Here is a 26,920-nt window from a genome sequence, read left to right as displayed (position 1 = left end):
GGATGAAAGAGTAAGGAGATTTTTTGAGGAAAAAAGTGTTAGTTAAAAAAAATAAAAGTATAACAGAGAGAGAGAGAGAGAGAGAGAGAGAGAGAGAGAGAGAGAGAGTTTCGAAAAGCGGCAAAGTGTGCCTTCACAGTGAATTCAGGGACACGAGCTTTAACAGTAGGTGAAAGCAACCTCTCCCAACTTCCCCATTCGTTCGTGAATTTTCTCTGTGCCTCTTGCCCCTCGTTCGTCGCCCAGCACGCGACCCCAGATAATTAAACGAAATTCATTTACATAGCTCGAGTAATACGGCCAGTGCTTCGGAATGGAAATGGAATGGGGCGAAGCACAAGTTGCAAGAGAGAGAGAGAGAGAGAGAGAGAGAGAGAGCCAAAGTGGAAAAGGGGTTACTCGAGTTAATACATAGAAGGACCTTCTCCTTTTACTCGGATTCACCACCCACATTTGATTTTCGCCTTAGATGTTTGAATTCGCTTCCTCTAAAATTACACACGTGTTTCAAATAATTGCGAGAATGTATTTTCTCTTCTACAATAAAAATTGCAATAAACTCGAATAAAAGTCGGAATTTTTAATTAAATTTCAATTATATTTAAAAAAACAAAAAAAAAATTTTAAGTGTTTAAAACTAATTTTTATAAAAGTAGTACAAACAAATATCAGTCAGACTTGTCGAATTTTTTTTTATTCTTGTCAAGAACGAAAAAAAGAAAACAAAAACGTTTAGAACTTTTGGAATTTTAGTGTTAGTATTAATATATTGTTTTGTTTTTATTTTAGTAGAAGTAGTAGAAGCCATTTTTAGTCAGACGTTGTAATTGGGTTCTAAGTAGTAAAAGTAAGTTTTAGTTAGACAAAATATATTTTTGTTCTTATTTTACAATCAGTAGTAAAATAATTTTTAGTCACTCTCTAAATCTGAATTAGTAAAAAATCTTTACTAATTTAAATTAGTGACTCACTTTTTGCTTTAGAATTAGTTAAATGTTACTAATTGTTAGTAAAATTTACTAATAATTAGTAAAATTTTACTAATTCAGAAGCAAAAAGTGAGTCACTAATTCAAATTAGTAAACATTTTTACATAGTAAATTTTACATAGTGAGTCACTAATTCAAATTAGTAAACATTTTTACATAGTAAATTTTTACCTAACAATTTTTGGTAGCAATATTACGAGTAAATTTCAGTCAGGCCTTTTTAATTTTAGTATTAGTAGAATAATTAAATATTAGTAAGATTTTAAAAATTTTGTATATTATTTTTTTTTTGTATCAGTAGCAAAAAACAGTTTTAGTCACAGAAAATAAATCTGTTTTCTCGTTTTGAGATTCAGTAGTAAAAAACAGTTATAGCCAGCCACTAAATTTTTTTTTGCAATTTTAGCATCAGTAGTAAAAGTAATTTTCTGTAGGACAGCATTTTTGTAGCAGTGCTACCAATCGATTTTAGCTAGGCTTTTTCCAATTTGTTTATAAGTAGAATTAATCTGTTTTAGTCAGACCAAAAAAAATTAACTTTAATTCTCAAATAATTTGCATCTTTGTTCTAATTCAGTAAAAAAAAAATATTCCTTTCTACTTTTCCTACGCGTACTTTAATAAATAAATTAATTATATAAAGTTTTCGCGAAAGACAATTAAAAATTGTGCAAAAAAAAATCGTTTAAGTGTCAATATTTAATTAAATCTTTTTCTTAAATATTCACTCTATTCGTATAACGATAGTTCTGATTTAAATACTTTCAAAGATAATTTTTATTTTGTGCATCACTTAAGACCTAGATTTTATTCAATCTCCATTTAAATCTACTTGGATTTTCTACATTCACTTTCAATATGCTTCAATTCTCATTCTTTCTATCTCATCTACAATTCCAGAGCTCGATTCATAATACCCCATAACCTATATCACTATATCCAATCGAGTTTCATCTATTCAACATTTTCAAAACTCATTTTCTTTTTTATCCCCATATAAATATTATTCATTCTCTATATATTATTTCACTCTTAATTTCAAAAATTAAACTGTTAATTAATTTTAATTTTTAATTTTTAAAATATAAAAAAATTAAAATCTAAAAATTTTACTAATTTTCAAAAAATTAATAATTAAAGTTATTAATATTGTTTTAAAAAAAGAAATACCATTGATATAATAGAAAAAAAAACAAGTCCCGCAATTTACACATATGGATTCGCACAAACTTATTAAGTTATTATACTCGACGTTTCATAAAGCGTTATAGGGCTTCTAAAATCATTTCTACCGTTGAAATGGCATATATATTTTCATTTGAAAAGAAACATATTACAACAACTGAACGTAAATATATAATCCTATATGCCATTAAATTAAATAAAAAAAAATTAGTTAACAAATTATTATTTACTATAATTTAATATTTCAAATCAGTTCAATATATAATCTGTATCAGTAATAATAATATGGATATTACTCGAAATTATTAATTTTTTTAATTAATTTTCTTTTTTCTAATTATTCTCGACGAATAAAACAAATCTTGCATATATACTATGCCAAACTTTAATTTTAAACCAAAAGAGGAGACAAAAAAAAACTAATAAAATCATTCTTAATTCCAATAAATCTCGTTTGCGTGTCATCCAAAAATAAAGTCTTTGCATACATAATCAAAAAAAACTTTTTGAACCCATTAAACCATCTCGATAATTGTATCTAAACATGAATTTCCCCCTTTGAAAAGATATATTGCTTTTAAAAAATTCAGCATTAGTCAATTTATCAAATTTTTGACATTCATTTTCTAATTAATAAAGTAAAGTACAATGTGATATTAAAAGAATGGAAATACAATTTTATTCCTAATTCTAATGATCTATTTCAAAAATTAGAACTTCAATATTGTTTCTTCAATGCTTTTTGGACTATATAATGTTTATGAATATTTTAATATTGAAATGTCCTTTTTTCAGATAATTTATTTCGAATTAATGATAAAAAAAGTGGCTAATTAATAAAGAAGAATTAATTTCCGGTTTATTTCTTTTTTGTAGAGAATAATATTTTAATAGGTAGGTTTATAGATAATATAAATTATTATTGTCACCATTTTTATTTTAATTTTCATGGTAACTTTTATATTTTTACTCTCATTAATAATGAATTATAAGGACCATTTAGAAAGAACGTTTTAATATTTTCATAGCAATTCACAGTTAGGACAGAGATGTGGGAAATTGGTATTATTAAGTAGAAAAATAAAAATGGTCAAGAAATGAAGGATAATATTCAAATGTGAATAGGTTAAAAAGCGCGAATGATGCTCAACGAAATAGGAAGAGGGGGAGGACAGATAATTGAAATAAGTGCCGTTTTCACACAATACGATACGAGTCACTGTTGGAAACTCCGCAATAACTGAAACTCAAGTATCGTGAGGGTGCTTTTCAAGTACTCTCGTTTTTTTTTTTTTTTTTTTTTTTTTTTGTCACCTTTCGCTTTTCCCTTTACTGTACCAAAAAAAGGGTTGGAAACTGAAGCACTTTTCCTCACAAAACGAACTACTTTACTATTCAGAGACATGTTTACTTTTATTTCGTATAATAAAAATAGAAGACAAAATAGCACAACATATTGGCTACAATATTGCATCAATATTTCATAACAAGATTGCGTATATTGCATGGAAATATTGAGGAAATATCGCTGAAACATTGTCTGGCAATATTGCAACAAAATTAATTTTGTTAGATTTCAATATTTTTTGTCAATATTGCTACAATATTTATTATGTATTTTCTAAATATTGGAATATTTCGGCAATATTGACACAAAATTATTAATGTCAGACTTAAATATTTCCTGTCAATATTGAGGCAATATTGTAACAAAATTAATTTTGTCAGTTTTAAATATTTCCTTGAAAATATTGCAACAAAATTATTAATGTCCTCCCTAAATATTGCCAGGAAATAATTATGCAATATTGCAAGGCAATGTTTCCTAAATATTTTTTGGCAAGCCTCAAAACGGATCTAATTAATGTTGCAACAATATTGCCTTAATATTGCCATGCAATATTTCCAATATTGTGTGACCATATGTTGTGCTTTTTGAAATTGGACTAAAATGTGTTCTATATACGTATATGTTGCATTTTATCAGCCAACAATTTAAATATTGACGAGACAACCTTAGAGCTATTTAATTTACATTTTAATTTGTGACAGTCACTTCGTATGTGAATGAGTGTAGATAGAAAGAGAAAAAAGAAAGAGTGAGAAAGAGAATCGTAAACAGAAATGCCGTTGTGTGAAATCCAGTTTTAAAACATTTAATTACATTTCGTCAGATTACTTTTAATTATAAATTTGAATTTCACTCGCTACTTTGTTAAATGTTTACACTGATTATTTGCAAATGTGCACAGAAAAAAAAATGGTTGGCTGGAGCATTTATTTTTTATTTGATATAAGAAAAAAAAATTTATTTTAACTTTTTGCCTAAAACGAATAAGTTGATTTTGTTTACTATTTATTATATATTAGTAATAAATGTCAGTATTTGGTCAGTCTCGAAGAATATATGAAAGAAGGAATTAGTTTTTTAGAAACATTTTCAGTAGTAAAGATAAGTATTTAGTCAGCTTCGATTATTAGAATAAAAAATTGGTTTTTAACATTTTTTCAGTAGTAAAAATCAGTGTATGGTCAGACAAGAAAATAATTAACTTCTTTAGTTATCCTTCAAATATTATTTTTAGTAAAAATATTATTTTTAGTGTTTAGTCATTCTTAAAAATCAAATAAATTGAAGTAATTTTATTTTTCAGTAGTAAAAGTCAGTATTTAGTCAGCCAGGAAAAATTAATCTCTCCATTTCTTCTCCAACTATTATTTTCAGTGATAAATGTTAGTGCTTATTCAGTGTAAATAATAAAAAAATTAATTAATTTTAGTTTTCAGTAGTAAAAGTCAGTGTTTAGTCAGACCCCCGAAAAAAATGATTCAAAAAACATTTCATTCTATTCAAGTTTCCTTCAATAATAATTAACCAAGTAATGTAGTGATACTTCAGAATCCATTAACTCACAAAATTATATTCTCATAAAATTATTACATTCTAAAACTGTTTACATACCTTTATGTCCAATATTGAGTTCCGAAAATTGAATCTCTGCTTAGAGTTCCCGTTTTCATGGTCGGCTTATATTTATATATGTCTTCTGAAATTAAAATTAAAATCATTTTAATTTGTGAGGAAATAAAAAATAAATTTCTTATTACACAAGAAATTTAATTATATATAAATAATTAATAATTATTTGGTTTTAAATTATAAATATTTATATTATTTTTAATAATATATACATTATTTTTTAATAATGTATATTCAATATGCTGTTAATATATAATATAATTATTAATATTAGTTCAATTATATAACAAGTATTCTCGAATTATTATGATTTTTATTGTAATAAACTTGAAAATAAACTAAAACGATTGTTGAAAAAGTATTCTCATTATTGTGTAAAAAGTTCAACAAACTTTTCTCTGACTTCGGTTAATTGTCGTTTAATACATATATATATATATATATATATATATACATATATATATATATAAAAAGTTGAGGTTAAACTACTTTCGTTTTGTGAAAGTATTTTTGTTTTTAAAATATTCGAATTTATTTTTGTTAATTATAAATAAATTAATTATATATTATTTATTTATAAAAAAATAATTTTTAATTTATATATAATTCGGTAAATTAAAAGAATGTTTCACAGTTTTAACGAATAATATAAACTCATTTACAGAAACTGGTTCAAAAAAAGAAAAAAAAACGAAACCGATGATAGGTTTTGCATTAATTTCGTTCAAACACAATTATCAAGAGTCGTAATAACACGTAAAAAGCATATCGTTGGCTCTTTCTCCTTCTCTCTCATAAACGATTCATAATATCAGATTGAATCCTTCGAAAAGTGGAAAATATACTAAAGCCTTGTGAATATTACAAAATTTTTTTTTTTAGCATTTTTCATCTTCTTCGCTAATTAATACCAATTGCACAAATTTCATTTGCCTTTCCTATCAGATTTAATTTAAAAAAAAGAACTTCTAAATGTTTAAAAGTAATTATCGTTTACTGATTCTCTCATAATAATTATTTAATGGACAAAAATTGTTTCTATATATATATATATATATAGTAATTTTGAAATTGGGTCATAACCTTGAAAAGACAGTATCTATATAGTAGAGGTTGAAAAAAATTAAATTGTGAAAAAAAGTGCCATACATAAATTCATGAATAGAAAGACCCTAGCTGCAAGCATGATATAAAGGTATCATTAACCAAATTGCTTCCCTTAACACGAAAGTCGCGTTACGATAGAATTTCAAGGGTTACATTGGGGTAGGAAAATAGAGGGCTATCTTATATAGAGGTAATATCAATTTAACAAATGTACCTTTAGCCATATAAAGAATAAAACTTTATATCAAAATTCGTGTACTGTAGTGCAATCTCAATTATTCATGATAATAATTATTATTCTAATTATAATTAATTCTAATTATTTAATTATTCTAACAATAATTCTAATTGATAATAATAATAATTATTAAATAATTCTCAATATTTCATAACTATATTGCGAATATTGAACAGCAATATAGAGGCAATGTTGCAACAACGTTAATTATATACCACCTAAATATTGTCAGGTAATGTTTACCAAATATTTCTTCTTTGTCGTATTTTTGATGAAATATTAAACTGAAATTCGTGTAGAGCAGTCAGAAAATGATTCTCTTGATTCTCATCACCATTATTTTGTCATTAGTGATTTTCTAAATTGTCGAATTACATATTAAAGGAGATTTATAAATAATCCAATATTGAGGTCATTTACTCTATAAAGGTCATGAGCCTCTCAAATAGTAATCTATAAAGGTCATGAACCTCTGAAATAGTAATATTAAATATAAATTTTATAATTTCAAACTATTATAAGATTTTGAAGTTTTATTACATTTATACCTGCGGTCCCAGCTTTACTAATAAATGAAAGTACAAGGGATAAACAGGAAGGTCATAAAATCTCAAAGAATATTCAATCAGTTGCATTTCGTGCCGTGACCCGTTTAGACGCGAGAAACGTGAGTGTGATATTTAAAAATTTTAGGTTTTCACAATACAAGTGAGTTTCTTTAAATAGTCAAAATTTTAATTTCGGGAGTGTTCGAAATTCCTAAAATCGCGATCGTTCAAAATCTGTAAAAAAAAATTTGGGTTCCTTTTATAGCATGTGCGTTTTCGGGAGTGTTCGAAATAATTTAAATCGCGTGTGTTTCTGGCAGATTGCTCATCGTCCGAAATATTGGGTCCATCATAATCACAGACAAGGTTAGATATTTATTATTCAAATTAATAATTCAAAATTGAGAAAAAATTCTAATTAATTTATATCAAAAATAATTTTTGGATGATTTTGTTCTATTCCAAGTGACATAAATTTTTTGTTCGCTACTCCCGCTTTAAGACTTTGGGCGGTGTTACTGACTATCTCGAAAATTCGAAAATTTATTTTGATCTACCTCAGCATCCGCTAAACCAATCAAAAAGTGCGCCATACATTTTTTGTTCGCTACTTTTTGCTAAAGCCTTTGGCGGTATTCCCGAACGATTATCTCAAAAATTTAATTTTTCCGAAATTTTTCCAAATTTGTTTTCTAGTGAAGCTCAGCATCGCTGGACCAATCAAAAAGTGCCCCATACATTTTTTGTTCGAGACTTTTTGCTCAATTTTTTGGCATTATTCTTGAGTCATTATCTGGCAAATTTTTTTTTTCGAAAATTTTTCCCCAGTTTTAGTGAGTATAGCTCAGCATCCGCTGGACCAATCAAAAAGTACGCCATACATTTTTTGTTCGAGACTTTTTGCTCAATTTTTTGGCATTATTCCCGAGTCATTATCTGGCAAATTTTTTTTTTCGAAAATTTTGCCCCAGTTTTAGTGAGTGTAGCTCAGCATCCGCTGGACCAATCAAAAAGTGCGCCATACATTTTTTGTTCGCTACTTTTTGCTAAAGACTTTGGCGGTATTCCCGAGCGGTTATCTCGCAAATTTTAATTTTCGAAAATTACTTCCAGGATTTTTTGAGTGTAGCTCAGCATCCGCTGGACCAATCAAAAAGTACGCCATACATTTTTTGTTCGAGACTTTTTGCTCAATTTTTTGGCATTATTCCCGAGTCATTATCTGGCAAATTTTTTTTTCGAAAATTTTTCCCCAGTTTTAGTGAGTATAGCTCAGCATCCGCTGGACCAATCAAAAAGTACGCCATACATTTTTTGTTCGAGACTTTTTGCTAAAGACTTTGGCGGTATTCCCGAGCGGTTATCTCGCAAATTTTAATTTTCGAAAATTACTTCCAGGATTTTTTGAGTGTAGCTCAGCATCCGCTGGACCAATCAAAAAGTACGCCATACATTTTTTGTTCGAGACTTTTTGCTCAATTTTTTGGCATTATTCCCGAGTCATTATCTGGCAAATTTTTTTTTTCGAAAATTTTGCCCCAGTTTTAGTGAGTGTAGCTCAGCATCCGCTGGACCAATCAAAAAGTGCGCCATACATTTTTTGTTCGAGACTTTTTGCTCAATTTTTTGGCATTATTCTCGAGTCATTATCTGGCAAATTTTTTTTTTCGAAAATTTTTCCAAATTTGTTTTCTAGTGTAGCTCAGCATCCGCTGGACCAATCTAAAAGTGCGCCATACATTTTTTGTTCGCTACTTTTTGCTAAAGACTTTGGCGGTATTCCCGAACGATTATCTCGCAAATTTAATTTTTCCGAAATTTTTCCAAATTTGTTTTCTAGTGAAGCTCAGCATCCGCTGGACCAATCAAAAAGTGCGCCATACATTTTTTGTTCGCTACTTTTTGCTAAAGACTTTGGCGGTATTCCCGAGCGGTTATCTCGCAAATTTTAATTTTTGAAAATTACTTCCAGGATTTTTTGAGTGTAGCTCAGCATCCGCTGGACCAATCAAAAAGTACGCCATACATTTTTTGTTCGAGACTTTTTGCTCAATTTTTTGGCATTATTCCCGAGTCATTATCTGGCAAATTTTTTTTTTCGAAAATTTTTCCAAATTTGTTTTCTAGTGTAGCTCAGCATCCGCTGGACCAATCAAAAAGTGCGCCATACATTTTTTGTTCGCTACTTTTTGCTAAAGACTTTGGCGGTATTCCCGAGCGGTTATCTCGCAAATTTTAATTTTCGAAAATTACTTCCAGGATTTTTTGAGTGTAGCTCAGCATCCGCTGGACCAATCAAAAAGTACGCCATACATTTTTTGTTCGAGACTTTTTGCTCAATTTTTTGGCATTATTCCCAAATCATTATCTGGCAAATTTTTTTTTCGAAAATTTTGCCCCAGTTTTAGTGATTGTAGCTCAGCATCCGCTGGACCAATCAAAAAGTGCGCCATACATTTTTTGTTCGAGACTTTTTGCTCAATTTTTTGGCATTATTCTCGAGTCATTATCTGGCAAATTTTTTTTTTCGAAAATTTTTCCAAATTTGTTTTCTAGTGTAGCTCAGCATCCGCTGGACCAATCTAAAAGTGCGCCATACATTTTTTGTTCGCTACTTTTTGCTAAAGACTTTGGCGGTATTCCCGAACGATTATCTCGCAAATTTAATTTTTCCGAAATTTTTCCGAAATTTTTCCAAATTTGTTTTCTAGTGTAGCTCAGCATCCGCTGGACCAATCAAAAAGTGCGCCATACATTTTTTGTTCGCTACTTTTTGCTAAAGACTTTGGCGGTATTCCCGAGCGGTTATCTCGCAAATTTTAATTTTCGAAAATTACTTCCAGGATTTTTTGAGTGTAGCTCAGCATCCGCTGGACCAATCAAAAAGTACGCCATACATTTTTTGTTCGAGACTTTTTGCTCAATTTTTTGGCATTATTCCCGAGTCATTATCTGGCAAATTTTTTTTTTCGAAAATTTTGCCCCAGTTTTAGTGAGTGTAGCTCAGCATCCGCTGGACCAATCAAAAAGTGCGCCATACATTTTTTGTTCGAGACTTTTTGCTCAATTTTTTGGCATTATTCTCGAGTCATTATCTGGCAAATTTTTTTTTTCGAAAATTTTTCCAAATTTGTTTTCTAGTGTAGCTCAGCATCCGCTGGACCAATCTAAAAGTGCGCCATACATTTTTTGTTCGCTACTTTTTGCTAAAGCCTTTGGCGGTATTCCCGAACGATTATCTTGCAAATTTAATTTTTCCGAAATTTTTCCAAATTTGTTTTCTAGTGTAGCTCAGCATCCGCTGGACCAATCAAAAAGTGCGCCATACATTTTTTGTTCGCTACTTTTTGCTAAAGACTTTGGCGGTATTCCCGAGCGGTTATCTCGCAAATTTTAATTTTCGAAAATTTTGCCCCAGTTTTAGTGAGTGTAGCTCAGCATCCGCTGGACCAATCAAAAAGTGCGCCATACATTTTTGGTTCGAGACTTTTTGCTCAATTTTTTGGCATTATTCTCGAGTCATTATCTGGCAAATTTTTTTTTTCGAAAATTTTTCCAAATTTGTTTTCTAGTGTAGCTCAGCATCCGCTGGACCAATCTAAAAGTGCGCCATACATTTTTTGTTCGCTACTTTTTGCTAAAGACTTTGGCGGTATTCCCGAACGATTATCTTGCAAATTTAATTTTTCCGAAATTTTTCCAAATTTGTTTTCTAGTGTAGCTCAGCATCCGCTGGACCAATCAAAAAGTGCGCCATACATTTTTTGTTCGCTACTTTTTGCTAAAGACTTTGGCGGTATTCCCGAGCGGTTATCTCGCAAATTTTAATTTTCGAAAATTTTGCCCCAGTTTTAGTGAGTGTAGCTCAGCATCCGCTGGACCAATCAAAAAGTGCGCCATACATTTTTTGTTCGAGACTTTTTGCTCAATTTTTTGGCATTATTCTCGAGTCATTATCTGGCAAATTTTTTTTTTCGAAAATTTTTCCAAATTTGTTTTCTAGTGTAGCTCAGCATCCGCTGGACCAATCTAAAAGTGCGCCATACATTTTTTGTTCGCTACTTTTTGCTAAAGACTTTGGCGGTATTCCCGAACGATTATCTCGCAAATTTAATTTTTCCGAAATTTTTCCAAATTTGTTTTCTAGTGAAGCTCAGCATCCGCTGGACCAATCAAAAAGTGCGCCATACATTTTTTGTTCGCTACTTTTTGCTAAAGACTTTGGCGGTATTCCCGAGCGGTTATCTCGCAAATTTTAATTTTTGAAAATTACTTCCAGGATTTTTTGAGTGTAGCTCAGCATCCGCTGGACCAATCAAAAAGTACGCCATACATTTTTTGTTCGAGACTTTTTGCTCAATTTTTTGGCATTATTCCCGAGTCATTATCTGGCAAATTTTTTTTTTCGAAAATTTTTCCAAATTTGTTTTCTAGTGTAGCTCAGCATCCGCTGGACCAATCAAAAAGTGCGCCATACATTTTTTGTTCGCTACTTTTTGCTAAAGACTTTGGCGGTATTCCCGAGCGGTTATCTCGCAAATTTTAATTTTCGAAAATTACTTCCAGGATTTTTTGAGTGTAGCTCAGCATCCGCTGGACCAATCAAAAAGTACGCCATACATTTTTTGTTCGAGACTTTTTGCTCAATTTTTTGGCATTATTCCCAAATCATTATCTGGCAAATTTTTTTTTCGAAAATTTTGCCCCAGTTTTAGTGATTGTAGCTCAGCATCCGCTGGACCAATCAAAAAGTGCGCCATACATTTTTTGTTCGAGACTTTTTGCTCAATTTTTTGGCATTATTCTCGAGTCATTATCTGGCAAATTTTTTTTTTCGAAAATTTTTCCAAATTTGTTTTCTAGTGTAGCTCAGCATCCGCTGGACCAATCTAAAAGTGCGCCATACATTTTTTGTTCGCTACTTTTTGCTAAAGACTTTGGCGGTATTCCCGAACGATTATCTCGCAAATTTAATTTTTCCGAAATTTTTCCGAAATTTTTCCAAATTTGTTTTCTAGTGTAGCTCAGCATCCGCTGGACCAATCAAAAAGTGCGCCATACATTTTTTGTTCGCTACTTTTTGCTAAAGACTTTGGCGGTATTCCCGAGCGGTTATCTCGCAAATTTTAATTTTCGAAAATTACTTCCAGGATTTTTTGAGTGTAGCTCAGCATCCGCTGGACCAATCAAAAAGTACGCCATACATTTTTTGTTCGAGACTTTTTGCTCAATTTTTTGGCATTATTCCCGAGTCATTATCTGGCAAATTTTTTTTTTCGAAAATTTTGCCCCAGTTTTAGTGAGTGTAGCTCAGCATCCGCTGGACCAATCAAAAAGTGCGCCATACATTTTTTGTTCGAGACTTTTTGCTCAATTTTTTGGCATTATTCTCGAGTCATTATCTGGCAAATTTTTTTTTTCGAAAATTTTTCCAAATTTGTTTTCTAGTGTAGCTCAGCATCCGCTGGACCAATCTAAAAGTGCGCCATACATTTTTTGTTCGCTACTTTTTGCTAAAGCCTTTGGCGGTATTCCCGAACGATTATCTTGCAAATTTAATTTTTCCGAAATTTTTCCAAATTTGTTTTCTAGTGTAGCTCAGCATCCGCTGGACCAATCAAAAAGTGCGCCATACATTTTTTGTTCGCTACTTTTTGCTAAAGACTTTGGCGGTATTCCCGAGCGGTTATCTCGCAAATTTTAATTTTCGAAAATTTTGCCCCAGTTTTAGTGAGTGTAGCTCAGCATCCGCTGGACCAATCAAAAAGTGCGCCATACATTTTTGGTTCGAGACTTTTTGCTCAATTTTTTGGCATTATTCTCGAGTCATTATCTGGCAAATTTTTTTTTTCGAAAATTTTTCCAAATTTGTTTTCTAGTGTAGCTCAGCATCCGCTGGACCAATCTAAAAGTGCGCCATACATTTTTTGTTCGCTACTTTTTGCTAAAGACTTTGGCGGTATTCCCGAACGATTATCTTGCAAATTTAATTTTTCCGAAATTTTTCCAAATTTGTTTTCTAGTGTAGCTCAGCATCCGCTGGACCAATCAAAAAGTGCGCCATACATTTTTTGTTCGCTACTTTTTGCTAAAGACTTTGGCGGTATTCCCGAGCGGTTATCTCGCAAATTTTAATTTTCGAAAATTTTGCCCCAGTTTTAGTGAGTGTAGCTCAGCATCCGCTGGACCAATCAAAAAGTGCGCCATACATTTTTTGTTCGAGACTTTTTGCTCAATTTTTTGGCATTATTCTCGAGTCATTATCTGGCAAATTTTTTTTTTCGAAAATTTTTCCAAATTTGTTTTCTAGTGTAGCTCAGCATCCGCTGGACCAATCTAAAAGTGCGCCATACATTTTTTGTTCGCTACTTTTTGCTAAAGACTTTGGCGGTATTCCCGAACGATTATCTCGCAAATTTAATTTTTCCGAAATTTTTCCAAATTTGTTTTCTAGTGTAGCTCAGCATCCGCTGGACCAATTATTTCGAAAATTGAAGAAATCGATATTTGTAATATTCAATTTAAGGATAAGATGAATAATCTATTGATTAAATATTTTTAATTTCTCGATAGTTTAATTTGTGAATAAAATCTAGAATGACAAGAGGTCAGGAAAACCTCGATCGAACCGCAGGATAATATATTCACATGTACAGGGAACATTGATCGTATATGTCAGGTTCCCTATATAAATGGGGGTGTTCGAGTATTCAAAGAATAAGTTCTATGCATAAATCTATAATGCATTAATACTATATTCCTAATTCTTTTCTTTTTCGAAACCAATCACAATTTAGTAAAAAATTATGCATTTATTATTCTTAAAATGGTATAGGGATGACATAGAAAGAGGATTTTACGAATTCGCGCGTAAAATTGCTTGGTCATTACTGATTTGCGAGCGCGAATGTATATATATATATATATATATGTAGAGTGCAATATATTCGTATTCAGACGAATGTGCGAGAGGAGCAGGATATGGAATTCGCTTTGGTCCATTGTGGATGGTATGGCCACGGGCTATTCGTCGGACAGTTTTGCGGCGTTGGTCTGATTGATCCGTTAGATTAACGTTTCGGAATATCCGTTTGCCGTTGAACCATCATTGGAATTTGACACAAGGATGATACAAAGCCATCCAAAGCAGACTATAATGATTTACTTTTCGACTAGAAGTTGCCTCGAAGGCGTAAATTTATATATATTGAGTTTACATAAGAACAAGGATTTGTTTGTTTAACCTCATTTTGAGACATTATATGCATGCACGAATATATTTTCATGATCGGTAAAAAAAAAAATATTTTTCTATTTGTTTTATTTACTACTTTATCGGTTTTTAATTACTCAGCAGCACAATTGTATCGTTTAACTAAATTGTTTATTTAGTCACGATGGATTAACATTGCCAAACAATTGTGTTAATTGAAGTCATACTATAGTTAAACGTACCGCAATCATTTATTATGTTGAAGCAAACAGATTCAAAACGTTTTCACGTGTTTATTTAATTTTCATTTCTTTTTATTTTAAGAGAAAATTAAATATTGGTCATTCAGTTCGTTAATTGAATTGATTTTTTTAAAAAAGTGACTAAAACATTTTCTATTGGTATAAAAATTGATAGGGAACAAATGGGGTTGTCTGACTAAATCTGACTTAATACACGCATAGAAAAATTTTGCTGTGGCAGCGAACTATTTGCTGTGACATCAAATTACGTTAGCTAATATAGGGACAGCGAACAAATTTAGTAAATTTTTAAAAATTAAGACTGATATTGTTTATCACAGCAAATTTTTTCGTTGTCATAGCAAAAAATTTAGCTGTGGTTACTAATTTTGATAGATCCGATAGTAAACATCAGTTAGGATCTGTAAGCAATTCTTTTTTTTTCCGTGTACTGATGACAGTTTACTAATAGGAAAATTTTCTCCTATAAAAAGAAAAAATAGAATTATTTTCTCTAAATAAATATTAAATTTTGATGATATGAATAAAATATTTTTTACTTTCAAAAACAAAATGACTACAATATCTAAAGTTGAAAATCTGTTAGAGAGGGGCTTTGCGAATCACATGTTCGGAAACACACGTTGATCACCATTCTCTGTGGTTTCGGTGAAAGCGGTCACACAGTGCGTATCGATGTTGGAAAAGAGACACACACGGCATCGCAGTGTGACACATGTGCGAGGGCAGCAAAAAAAAAAAAAAAAAAAGAAAAAGAAAAAAAATATTACGTAAATTAGTGTCAATTGCGGAGCACGTTGCGCGACTATGAAGGATGACATGGGCGGTCTGTCGTAGAATTGCTGGCCAGGCTTTTGGCTTGAATCATGAGGAGGGTTAAAAGGGGGGAGTAAAATTGTGGGTGGAACGCCAAATATGAGGGGTACTGGGACTGCGTGTGATTGATGAGGCAGTGATAGCGACGGGTCTGCACTCGACACCTCACCGCTGTGTGCCACCAAAACAATGCATATTCATCGGACGTATAAATAATGCCTGTTTAATACATAAATATACATTAGCGTCTACCCGCACCGCCAACTTCACTCGGCATATACACCTCCTCCCCCCTCCCAATTTCTCTCTCCTTGTCCTAAACACATATGGTGTTTCGTGTTTCAATTAGACGATGTGTATTTCAAATTTTACTATGCTGAATTGTAATTCTTAGAAATGTAATTAATTTTAATGTAGTTGTATCTCAAATTTTACCATACTGAATTATAATTTTTGAAATTATAATTAATTCTGATATACAATTGTATCTCAAATTTTACTATACTGAATTGTAATTCTTAGAACTGTTATTAATTTTAATACAGTCGTACCTCACATTTTACTGTACTGAATTGCAATTCGAGTATAATAATTGTATGTCAAATTATACTATACTCGATTGTAATTCTTAGAATAATTAATTCAAAATACATATAATTGAAATTTTACTATACAGAATTGTATTTCTGAAATTATATTTCATTTTCAGGAAAACAATTATTTTTTAAACCTGAAAAAAATGTTAGATTGAACGAAATATAAATTTTATTTTCCAAAATATTTTCATAATTTTTTTCCTAATGAAATAAATAAACTCAACATTTTTTTCTTAAATAAAAGTCGCATTTTAAATATATAACGAAATTCTTGATAAAAAAAAAAAATTTTTTTTGACACACATCTCTCTGGGACACTTTTAACTTACGACATTATTATTTTGAGAAATTTAATTGCATTTCAGTTTGAAATGGAATGTCGGAAACTTGCCTGGAGTCCTCTATTCCACCCCCTCTCTCTCCTCTCTAGTCACTCTCTTCTACAATTTTTAATTAGTCTCTCTCACGGAAAGCTTCGCACACTTTTGCAGTATTTAAATTACCCACAAATGTACAAGTTTGCTCTTTTGCGAGATTTTTATTAGAATTAAATGTTTCACCTTTTTTTTTACTCACTGGAGAACAAAGTTTTCTATCAATTAAATATTTATATCGTAAAATTATAGAAATATCGAGCAAAATTAAATTTTAAGAAATTATTAACATTGAAATTGAAACAATCAGTAAATTATCATTGTGTGTGTGTGTGTGTGTGTGTGTGACGAAGTACTTTTCAAAATTAATAGCTATTTAATTAGATTTTTTTTTTACAATGAGTGATATGCTCGTTTTTATTTTCGTTCAATTATCTTTGGGGATTTTTTTTTCAAGTTGAATATTTTTAAAATCGCGATTGTTTAATAATTATGATAATTTTTTTTTTTTAAATTGAATTTGATTTTGACAAAAAAATTAATTACAATTTGATCCTTTTTTAAAAATTAAATAAAAAAATTTTTTTTCAACGTTACAAACAATAAATACGTCCATGTACAGATTCCATAATCAACTTGACTATATGCTTGATCAAATATACGGTATGCAAATAAATCATTTCAATATCGCTTAATACAGGTCTCAATTACGTATTTTACTCGATTTATATGCTTTATGGAAATATTTGCTTTAGGATACTCTACTATTCAATTTATCATGTTCATCATTTATGACTAGTTTCTATATTGTTACTCAGTTTTGTAAATTGATTGATATGAAGCTTTAAATTAACATTTAATCGACTATTTAGAAATTTTAAATCGGTCAATTAATTTTTTTTATAATACTTATTGGTTTTTGATTAAAAAAGAATTTGTAACAATTTATTTTAATCCAATTTTGTATATTAAAATTCTATTTTAATCGAACACAATTTTTTCTACTGTGAAAGATAAAAATAGAAGTTGAAAATCTGAAGATTCGAAAAATATTTAACGAAAGTCGTTACAAGAATTTAAATATATGTGAAAAATTTGAGTTTTTTATATTGCAATGTTCAAAAAAAACTAGGTTTATATTATTTCAAAATTAGAAATAGCGAGCTTCATTTTTCCGCAAACATAGCAAAACTGTCAGTTGCAAATATACATGTCAACTGTTCTGATAATAATTTGATGGTTTTAAAATCCGGGAATTTTAAAAATAAAAGGAAGTAAAAAAAAAATACATATGTAAATGTGAAAGATAATCATAGGTTTTGAATGTTTCCTGAAATAACGTGACCCGATATCCATAATAAGTGTGTGTTATTTATTCTTTATGATAACTTCGTTGTCATCAATTAACCCCAAGAGTGAGAGATCGATATTCACATTTTCATCCATCATTTCGCATTGTATGTGTATATGCATTATATGTTCTCAATTATTGTTCATTTGGCTTGAAATCAAATGTATGTATTTATTTTCTCCTCTCGTGTATCAATTTAGTTTATTTATAAAAAATTGACCTTGATGATAGAAATGAGAATTTTTATTTTTAATTTAATTTATTAATTTTTCGATTATTTATCTGCAAGGGAAAAAGTTAAAAATTTTGAACTAATTTTATTTTTTTATTTAGTAAAAAAAATTATTACTAAATCAAATGGTAATATTTTACTAAAAATTAGCAAACATTTCTACTAATTTGAATTAGTGAACGAATTACTAATTAAAATTTTTATTTTAATTAATGTTGGTTAAACGATACTTTTGTTTTCCTTTTATTATTTTTTAATTTATTTTGACTTTTTTAAAAAAGGGATAATACTTATAAAAAAAAATAAGTGTTTGAGTAAATCGATATAGTTTTCGAAATAAATATATATGATAGTCGAAAATCGTGTTTGATAATTTTCGTTTGTATTGCAGTCACGGAGGCATATGTGTGTATATATATTAAGCAAACTTTGAAGATCAAAGTAATAAATTCATGAATATTGGCTCATATTAATTCCGGACACAACATATGCTTTGAAATAACACTTCTCATTTTAACATTCAACCAACCACAAGAAAATTATCCTATATAAATAATTTTCTTCTTTAAACTTTTCGTATATATGTGTTTTTGTTTGAAAGTAATTAAATCCAATTTTTGCACCAAAAATATTGAAAGAATTTTACACTGAAATACAAATTTATTATTTGATTCAAATAATCGGTTACTTGACTATTGTCAAATAAATTTTTACTTGAACCAAATAATTTTTTACTTAAACAAATAAAATTTATTTCAATCAAATAAATATTTATCTGCAACAAATAAATATTTATCTGCAACAAATAAATATTTGTCTGCAACAAATAAATATTTATCTGCAATAAATAAATATTTATCTGCAACAAATAAATATTTGTCTGCAACAAATAAATATTTATCTGCAATAAATAAATATTTATCTGCAACAAATAAATATTTGTCTCTAAGACAAATATATTTTTGCTTTGGATTTAATTTCTCTAAAAAAAATTAAAAAAAAAAATACGGTTGAAAGTTTGTGATAAAAGATATTTTTGCTAAATTTCTGATGAGGGCAGACAAATAACAATCAATTTGTTGGTAGGAAATGGTAAAACGTAACCCCTGTTAACAATCTGCTAATCAATTAGGTTTCGCGTGCGACGATAACTAGTGTAGGGTGTGCGCGCCTTGTAGTTAACGTTCTCGAGTCTCGTTTCTCTTTTGAATCATGTGTACATGCAGAGGTGAATACACATTTTCTCACTAGTGAAATATATATATATATAAGATGAGTCAAGCTTTTTTGGTAGGGATTTTGATATCGTGGCGTGTGGCGAGTTGAAAATTACGAGAAGATCGCGTGCTAAACGATTCCGCCTCCCTTTTATATACTGAGTCAGTGCCACGGTTTTGGGGGGGGAGGGGGCAGTTTGCAAAACACCGCCATTATATGCACCCAAACTCAGAACGATACTAACAAGCGTACTCTCGAGCTATGCATTTCTAAATTGCCTTGCCGCTCAAAAAGCGCCTTTTCTGATTAAAATGAGATCGAAAGATGTTAATTAAACGATAATGTTTAATATGTTTCCAAATTAAGAAAATTGCCTTTACACCTTTTTAACAAGTATTATTAAAAATTGCGTTTTCGTTTAGAAAAATTGTATTCTTTTAAAATTATTAATTATTTATATTAGTTTTCATTATTATTCTAAATTTTTGTAATTTTCTTTTTAAACAAAAATAACAAAAAAAAATGATAGAAATGGAATAAATTGTTAGTTAAAAAATTACATATATACGGGAGAAAATTATTTATGAAATATTACAATTTTTTTTGGGGGGTGGAGGAATATGAGAGCCATTTTCTTAAATTGCAAAAATAGTAAGTAATGCTTTCAATTTACTTGGATTATGACTCTGGAGCTATTCTTGAAACTCTAAAAGGCACCTTTCAGTAGAAGTTTAAAGTTTACAACATGGAATAGTAATTACGTGCGCTGCAAGATGAGAGTGACAATCCTAAACCGTTCATTAAAGATATTTAAGTTTTTGCATTTATTATGAAAATCTCATAACAAAGTCGTTTATTCTTATTTTCCCTCTAAATGTACAGGAAAATAAACTTTTAATAAGTTAATATAATTGCAACTAATTATCGATATCCCAACTCATAATAATAATAATAATAATAAAAATAATTTTAAAAAAAAGTCTGATTGCAACAAACTTTTTCTACTGGTACTAAAAATACAAACAAAGTTTTTGTTAACTCTGTCTGACTAAAACTATGTTTTACTACTGATAATTTTTTTAAAAATAATTATATAACATTTTGTCTGACTAATTCTGTCTTTTACTACTTATACAAAAAATGTTAATGTAAAAATATGTTTGACTGTAACAAACTTTTTCTACTGAAATGAAATTAGAGAAATTTTAAAAGTTTTGTCTGACTAAAACAAACTTTTACTACTAATTATATTTTTGTGAGAATTCCATAAACTTTTGTCTGACTGAAACGACCTTTTACTACTGATTCACAATTTATTTTTAATAATAAACAATTTTTTAGCTGGCTGAAACTGAATTAAATTTACTAGAAAAAAAATTGTGTCTGACTAAAAGTGACTTTTACTACTGAATTAAAATTACAAAATACCATTTGTATCTGCATACGAATTTTGGAATATTTTTATTAAACATTTCCTGCAGGTAAATTTGAAAATAACTTCTACCTCGTAGTTATTAATATTTTAGTAATTAATAATTAATAATTAATAATTATTATTAATTTTTGCTTAAATTGTTAATTATGTTAACAAAAAAAAATTTTAAATTTATAAATATTAGTTAGAATAAAAAATAAATATTTTTTTCACTACTTGAAAAAAATAAGCTTGGCCCCTCTTATCCTGAATTCTTTCTCGTTTTCCTTTACATTTCGCGTTGCATTGTATTTGAACTTACACGAACTATATACGAACATGCAATTCAAGTGCTTCGGTAGAGTCGAAGGGGGTTGGAAAAAAGAAATAAACAAGCGCCTAACTGAAATCAGGAATGTGAAGTGGATGGTAGTTTAAAACGATTCCCAACTCTTTTCTGCGCGAGTTTCGTTCTTTTTGGCTTCTTCCAATAGACGCATTCCTCTACCGGAAGTTAAAACTGTACGTCCTCTCTTTGTACTTTTCTAGAAGGAAGAAACACATATACACATCTACATATATATATATATATATATATATACAAAAAGGGTGCTCTTTTCTAATAATAGAGTCAAATAAACCTCTTTTCTTTCTTTATTTCCCCCCCTCCCAAAAAAAAGATTTCTTACTTAATTAAAATAAGCAATGTTACAAGATACTTCTTTTAAATTAACTTATTTCTTTCACTTTAAAATTGTAATTTTACATCTTGGAGGAAATTATTTTTTTACTGGATTAATTCTTTTAGTATTTTTTTTATAAATTAAAATTTAAAGTGAAATTTTTTTATTTAGGAATACAATTTAAAAGTATATAAATAAAAATTATTCGTTTCAAGTCAATATTTATTTGATACTAAAATAACCGATTATTTTTTTTACTATTAATTTTTTTTCAGTATACCAAAAGTAGAAATATAAAATAATAAATTTTTTTTCCTATAATTTAAAAAATAGAAAAAAACGTAGAATTTTTCTCTTTTTTTTTTAGAAAATGTATAAAATTATTTTTTATACGTTATGTAGTTAATTAGAAAATTAATAAAAAGTTTAAAAAAATTTTTTTTACTAAAAAGAAGTTTTATTAATAATTTTATTTTAATTTGTAAAATTATTCGATAACAATAAATGTAATAAATCTACTTAAGTAATCGTCTAAAACATTCAAAAAGTTTTTCGTCAAACTTTGCGAGAACATTTAACCTTTTGATATACATGTATCAAACTTGAAAATGAGTTTCGAAATTATTCATTTCTATGAATGTGTTTCCTCCTTACTTGTAAGTTTCAAAGATCTTTATATTAAGTATTTTAAATATTTCATTTTTCTTCCTTTCATTTCATAAAATTTTTTCAACATTAATTGTCAAATATAATTTAAATGAATTTAATTTCACTAAATATTTATAAATAAAAAATAGATTTTAATTTTTAAAAAAATCATAAATCAAATAAATAGAAAATCGATGAAATAAAATTATAAAAAGGAGAACAATAAAATTAATAACAATACATAAACAAAAGAAAAGCAATTTACAATAATGCAATTAGAAAATTGAATTTAAGTCAATAAGTGATTGATTACTGGTTCTTTTTAACCACGTTCGTTTTATGTTGTTTCATGCGAAACAGTGAATGGAGCACGCGATAGAGTTGAAAGAACGAGATTTTCATTTAAAGTAAACAAAGAGCTCTGCTTGAATGTAACTACTAATTTTTGCAGTAAGATGAGAGAGAGAGAGAGGAAAAAAAGTACAAAGCAAATTGTGAATGAAACAAAAATGCATTAGGAAAACGAGAAAATAAAATTAATTTCTATAAATACAATTGTTATTTTTTTCAACGCGGAAAAAAAGAAGTTGCTTACAGACGCTAACTAATGTTTGCTATCGGATCTATCAAAATTAGTAACCACTGCTAAATTTTTTGCTATGACAACGAAAAAGTTTGCTGTGATAAACAATATTGGTCTTAATTTTTAAAAATTTACTGGCACAGTAAACTTTTTTGAACCCACAGCAAATTTGTTCGCTGTTCCTATATTACCTAACGTAATTTGATATGACAGCAAATATTTTGCTACTACAGCAAATTTTTTCTATTCGTGTATTTTTTAATTAAAAAAATTTAATTGTTTTTTTTTTACCTTGAATATTTCACTTGAAAATTAATCCGTAAGATTCTCTGGTAAAATTAAAATTTCTGGAACCACTAATTTATAAAAAACAGTTGGTAAACGTCAAACAAATTTGTCCTTTATAGTTGCAGACCACAGCAAATATACACGAATTTGAATATCGCAATTCATATTTAACGAAATTTTTTATGTACACTTATTATTTATTTACTGCTTCCTTTTTTTCGCTCTGTGAGTATTAAAAATTTATTTTTTAACTAAATTCTCGAATTTATAAAATAAATTAATTAATTGAACATATTTTTGCATTGTTTAAAAGAACATCGCTTTAATTGGCTACAAAACAATGAGTTTTTGTTATAAATAATATTGTGTCAAAAAATACAAATATTTTTATAAAAAATCAAAAACATACAAAAAAAATTTACAAAGCAATTAATTTTAATTATTAATTATAATAATAAAAATTCGTAATATATCTAATTTTCGTTTAATTATTACAATTTATTCCATTAACGTATGAGACAAGAATTAGATTACCATAAATTTCTAATTTACTAATTTCACTTGTTCACAATAATAGTAAGAGGATTAATTTAATTTTACTAATTGATTATTTACATTTCAAAATTCAAATAAAAATCACATGTCGCATATTAAATTCTGTAAATTAATATTATGATTAATTAATTATAAATTATAAATTACATAATTAATTAATTATAAATTAAATAATTAATTTCATATTTTATTAGAAAATTAAAATAAAAAATAAAATCACTTTTTCTGCTTAGAATTTATATTAATGAGAGAAGAACAAAATATTAAAACTGAAAAACTATTAAAAAGTTTTTTTTTATGTAATATTTTTGAAACACACGTGCTCGTTATAAATGTCTTTTGTAATAAGTGAAGATACGAACGTACTTATTTACCGTGTGAAATCCGATCAGAAACTGAGTTGATGATGATTCCCCACTATGTTCATTGGAGGCAGGACGCTTTAGTCATCCGACGCGCGACTTTGCTCCGCCTCTTTTGGTTGGGGGAAAAACCACCCCTCTCTCACGAAGTATTTGCGAATTACCCCAGAGGCCAATTCTCACAGTTGTCTTAAGGCGCGACCGCTGGCCTGGGAAAACGATTGCAAGCAAGACCAAACGACAAATGGTCACGTCACACTAAACACAAGATTCGTTATACTTAAATTTCTGATTTTTTTTCACCTCCCGATGTAATAAAATTAAAGTTAAATTTTTTTTAGTTTTTTTGATATTAAAATTACAGGTATTCTGTTCTTTGTACTGATACTAAAAGTATAAGGAACTTTCAAACTATCTGTCTGACTAAAACTTGCTTCTACTACTAATTTTAATACAGTTACATAGTCTGACTATAATTTAACATTACTACTGATTCAAAAATTACAAAAAAAATTTGAAGGCTGGCTGTAACTTTCTTTTACTACTGGTACCAAAATTGTAATATTTAAAAAGTCTGACTACAACGCACCATTACTACTGAGTCTAAAATTATATTATAATTTTAGTCTGACTATAATTTACCTTTACTACTGTTTCTATCATTAGAAAAAAATTGGTCTGATTATAACATACTTTTGCTACTTTTATAAAAATTACAAGTATTCTGTCTGACTGTTTAGTTTTTACTACTGATTCTAAAAGTATATGGAACTTTAAAACTACCTGTCTGACTAAATTTTTCTTTTACTACTGATTACAATGAATTAAAATAGTCTGACTATAATTTAACATTACTACTGTTTCTAAAATTACAAAAATTTTGAAAGGCTGACTGTAAATTTACTTTACTACTACTACCAAAATTATAATATTTAAAAAGTCTGACTAAAACTAACACATTACTACTGATTCTAAAATAACTTTTTCTGAAAGTTTTACTATATTTTACTATTACATAATTTTAAATTATAAAATTCAAAATGGAAAAACCGATTAAAAAAATCAAAATAGAAAACGGTTTAAATTTAATTTTAAACTACATTTATATGTATATAGTAAAAGGTCATTGAACTCGGAATAATATGTTAACCGTCTTGATACATCAAATTTAGAAACACAATAGAAAGGTAAATGCTAATCAGAAATCCTATACAGAATCCAATTTACTTATTAAGAGAAACACGTATTATTAAATTAGAATAACTCACTTTTTCCGTTAATTGTAAATTGATTTTCTTAAACTTTAAGTGATTTTCGTAACAGTCGTAAATGTCAATAACAGCCATAAAAAAGAACTCAATTTTTATTTGTATCAGTAGTAGATTTTTTTTAAATCTTGGAATGAGTAGTAAAAGCATTTTTAGCCAGACAGAATATTAAATATTTTTAACGCTTTTTTAGCAGTAGTAAAAGTCAATTTTTGTCAGACAAGCTGTTTTAAATTAGGTAATTTCGGTCGCATTGGTACAGGTCAATGAAAGTCGGACTAAATTACTGTAATATTAATAGCAGTAGTAGAAGTAAATGTAAAGTCTAACTTTTTAAGTTTTGTAATTTTTTCACTGTAGAAAAAATATTAATTTTAGTCAGACAAGGGCTTTTAGTACAGTCTGGTACTTTTAGTACAGTCTGGTACTTTTAGTACTTTCTGGTACATTTAATATTTTATGGTACTCATAGTACTTTCTGGTACCTTTAGTACCTTCTGATACTTTTAGTGCTTTCTGATACGTTTAGTAATTTCTGGTACCTTCTGGTATCTTTAGTATTTTCTAGTACTTTTAGTAATTTCTGGTACTTTTAGTGCTTTCTGGTACTTTTAGTATTTTCTGGTACTTTTAGTGCTTTCTGACACTTTTAGTACTTTCTGGTACATTTAATATTTTATGGTACTCATAGTACTTTCTGGTACCTTTAGTACCTTCTGATACTTTTAGTGCTTTCTGATACGTTTAGTAATTTCTGGTACCTTCTGGTATCTTTAGTATTTTCTAGTACTTTTAGTAATTTCTGGTACTTTTAGTGCTTTCTGGCACTTTTAGTATTTTCTGGTACTTTTAGTGCTTTCTGGCACTTTTAGTATTTTCTGGTACTTTTAGTGCTTTCTGGCACTTTTAGTGCTTTCTGGCACTTTTAGTAATTTCTGGTACTTTTAGTGCTTTCTGGCACTTTTAGTAATTTCTGATACCTTCTGGTATCTTTAGTATTTTCTGGTACTTTTAGTTATTTTTGCTACCTTCTGGTATCTTTAGTATTTTCTGGAACTCTTAGTACCTTCTGGTACTTTTAGTACTTTCTGGTACTCTTAGTACTTTCTGGTACCTTCTGGAATATTTAGTAGTTTCTGGTACTTTTAGTACTTTGTTATCTTTTTGGTACTTTCTGATACTTTTGATACTTTCTTGTACTTTTAGTTCTTTTAAAAAAAAATTGTTCTATGACTATTTTGAAGTAATAATTTCTATTTTTATTTTTTCTAGATCATTGGACGGGAAGAGGTGATGCTGTCAATTTTTCGGTGAGTCTTTTTTTAAAATCATAGCAATATTTTTTATCTTATTATTGATTTTCAAAAACGTGATTTTATAAGAACACGTAAGTAGTATAAAAATAAAAAAATTATGCAAAAGTAAATAATATTAAAAAAAATACATATAAAAAAGTATTTAATTTTTGAATTTCATCTTAATCGTCTAAAAATGAATATAAATTATTCTCTCCTTCTCTATAACGTAAAGTCTGATGACAAGGATATAATTTTCAAGAAATACTTTCATACCTTCCTTATAAATTTTTGATGCTTTCTCGATAAAAGCGATCGTGTCAAGTACTTTGCGAAATTATATTTTTGTCATACAACGATGAGATGAGAACAACCTTCGTATATACAAAGGACTATTACGCTAATGAAACACCTGACGATAAATATTGTTTTCATCCTAAAAGGTGATATCCGAGAAAAGATATATGTATATACACACATTTTTTTTATCGTTTTAAACGAAAATTGTACATCGTGTCACACCTCAAATGTTACGAGAAAAAGTCACCTGGAGCGGCTGAGAGATATTTTTTAGAGAAAACGATGTCGGTCTTGTACCACTTTTGTGGAAGTAAAAAAAAAGAAAAGAAAAAGAGAAGGGGGAAAAGATAAAAGTGGTCGGACCGTGAAAGGTCCTCACCAACAAGACATCCAGGTCGAGTGTTTTTATTCCAT

At 28.8% G+C, this 26,920-nt stretch overlaps 1 protein-coding gene across 5 annotated transcripts in view; it reads right to left on the bottom strand.

Annotated features, from left to right (window-relative positions):
* The window catches only part of LOC127290222 (lachesin-like), a 93,528-nt gene extending 69,821 nt beyond the window's left edge, over positions 1-23,707 (bottom strand). For 2 of the 5 annotated variants that reach the window (XM_051318675.1, XM_051318710.1), the window contains exons 1-3: positions 23,601-23,662; positions 22,730-22,949; positions 5,137-5,221 (exon numbers count right to left, since the gene is read on the bottom strand). The gene's annotated coding sequence lies outside the window, so the exon portion shown is untranslated. Of the gene's footprint in view, positions 1-5,136; positions 5,222-22,729; positions 22,950-23,260; positions 23,377-23,600 lie in introns of those variants that run through there. The other 3 variants (XM_051318701.1, XM_051318683.1, XM_051318691.1) reach the window with 3 other exon arrangements.
* Between the last annotated feature and the right edge of the window lie 3,213 nt (positions 23,708-26,920).

This window comes from Leptopilina boulardi, unplaced genomic scaffold (assembly GCF_019393585.1).
Source record: "Leptopilina boulardi isolate dan_hultmark-lab unplaced genomic scaffold, ZJU_Lbou_2.1 LbouV2_123, whole genome shotgun sequence".
NCBI classification, from domain to species: Eukaryota; Metazoa; Arthropoda; class Insecta; order Hymenoptera; family Figitidae; genus Leptopilina; species Leptopilina boulardi.
This window is presented reverse-complemented; position numbering and strand designations above follow the sequence as displayed.